Raw genomic sequence first — 2,500 nt, 5'->3', positions numbered from 1 at the left:
TCTCACCGCTTTGCTAAACCTGTTCTTCGACTCCTTGAATCTGTCTCTATCCCCACTCCTAAACGCTTCCTCCTTCTCCAACCTCAACCTTTTGAGCTTTGCTGAGAACCAGGGCTTGTTGTTGTTAAAGTTCACCCTGGTACGTGTTGGGATACAGCAGTCCTCACAGAAGCTGATGTACACAGCCTCTGTGAGTTCATCCAGACTATTGGTAGCAGTCGTGAACATATCCCAGTCAGTACAGTCTAAGCACGCCCGCAAATCTTCCACAGCCTCACTGGTCCACTGTTTAGATGTCCTCACAGCAGGTTTACAGAGTTTTAGTTGCTGCCTGTATGCACGAATCAGGTGGACCAAGGGAGTTCTGTGCGAGCCGAACAGCCCCGTGACCCACAAGAGAAACATCCCCGCCAAATTCGAGCGTTTGACGGGGTCTATCCGTGAAAAAATATTCACGTTTTTGAGTGCACATGCATTTCTGCTGCAAATGCCTCTGGAAGTTTCATGCCGTTCGTATGCCAATTGTGGCAACACGAAAATGACCCGTTTTCCCATTCCGAGGGATTTCTGTGCGACCCTAACAGCCCCGTGAGCCACAAGAGACACATCCCCGCCAATTTCTAGCGTTTCACGGGGTCTATCCGTGAAAAATATAGACGTTTTTGAGTGCACATGCATTTCTGCTGCAGATGCCTCTGGAAGTTTCATGCCGTTCGTACGCAATGTGGCAACACGAAAATGACCCCTTTTCCCATTCCGAGGGATTTCTGTGCGACCCTAACTAACAGCGCCCGTGAGCCACAAGAGAGACATCCCCGCCAATTTATAGCGTTTCACGGGGTCTATCCGTGAAAAATATAGACGTTTTTGAGTGCACATGCATTCCTGCTGCAAATGCCTCTGGAAGTTTCATGCCGTTCCTATGCAATGTGGCCACACAAAAATGACCCGTTTTCCCATTCCGAGGCATTTCTGTGCGACCCTAACAGCCCCGTGAGCCACAAGAGAGACATCCCCGCCAACTTCTAGCGTTTGACGGGGTCTATGCGTGAAAAATATTAAAATTTTTGAGTGCACGTGCCTTTCTGCTGCAAATGCCTCTGGAAGTTTCATGGCGTTCCTATGCAATGTGGCAACACGAAAATGACCCCTTTTCCCATTCCGAGGGAGTTCTGTGCCACCCTAACAGCCCCGTGAGCCACAAGAGACACATCCCCGCCAATTTCTAGCGTTTCACGGGGTCTATCCGTGAAACATATAGAAGTTTTTGAGTGCACATGCATTCCTGCTGCAAATGCCTCTGGAAGTTTCATGCGGTTCGTACGCAATGTGGCAACACGAAAATGACCCGTTTTCCCATTCCCAGGGATTTCTGTGCGACCCGAACAGCCCCGTGAGCCACAAGAGACACATCCCCGCCAATTTCTAGCGTTTCACGGGGTCTATCCGTGAAAAATATCAATTTTTTTTTGACTGCACATGCATTTCTGCTGCAAATGCCTCTGGAAGTTGCATGCGGTTCGCATGCAATGTGGCGACACGAAAATGACCCGTTTTCCCATTCCGAGGGATTTCTGTGCCACCCTAACAGCCCCGTGAGCCACAAGAGAGACATCCCCGCCAATTTCTAGCGTATCACGGGGTCTATCCGTGAGAAATATTCACTTTTTTGAGTGCACATGCATTCCTGCTGCAAATGCCTCTGGAAGTTTCATGCGGTTCGTATGCAATGTGGCGACACGAAAATGACCCGTTTTCCCATTCCGAGGGATTTCTGTGCCACCCTAACAGCCCCGTGAGCCACAAGAGAGACATCCCCGCCCACTTCTAGCGTTTCACGGGGTCTCTCCGTGAAAAATATCACATTTTTTGAGTGCACATGCATTCCTGCTGCAAATGCCTCTGGAAGTTTCATGCGGTTCGCATGCAATGTGGCGACACGAAAATGACCCGTTTTTTCCCATTCCGAGGGATTTCTGTGCCACCCTAACAGCCCCGTGAGCCACAAGAGACACATCCCCGCCAATTTCTAGCGTTTCACGGGGTCTATCCGTGAAAAATATTCAATTTTTTGACTGCACATGCATTTCTGCTGCAAATGCCTCTGGAAGTTTCATGCGGTTCGCATGCAATGTGGCGACACGAAAATGACCCGTTTTCCCATTCCGAGGGATTTCTGTGCCACCCTAACAGCCCCGTGAGCCACAAGAGAGACATCGCCGCCAATTTCTAGCGTTTCACGGGGTCTATCCGTGAAAAATATTCACTTTTTTGACTGCACATGCATTCCTGCTGCAAATGCCTCTGGAAGTTTCATGCCGTTCGCATGCAATGTGGCAACACGAAAATGACCCGTTTTCCCATTCCGAGGGATTTCTGTGCCACCCTAACAGCCCCGTGAGCCACAAGAGACACATCCCCGCCAATTTCTAGCGTTTCACGGGGTCTATCCGTAAAAATGTAGCACGCACCAAAACGAGAAAAGATTTCCATCGCACCT

The sequence above is a fragment of the Petromyzon marinus genome, unplaced genomic scaffold (genome assembly GCF_048934315.1).
Source record: "Petromyzon marinus isolate PM22_M1 ecotype Great Lakes invasive population unplaced genomic scaffold, UKy_Petmar_22M1.pri1.0 PM_G_Scaffold_38, whole genome shotgun sequence".
Classification (NCBI taxonomy): Eukaryota; Metazoa; Chordata; class Hyperoartia; order Petromyzontiformes; family Petromyzontidae; genus Petromyzon; species Petromyzon marinus.
The sequence above is the reverse complement of the archived record's forward strand: the minus strand, read 5'-3'. Positions refer to the sequence as shown.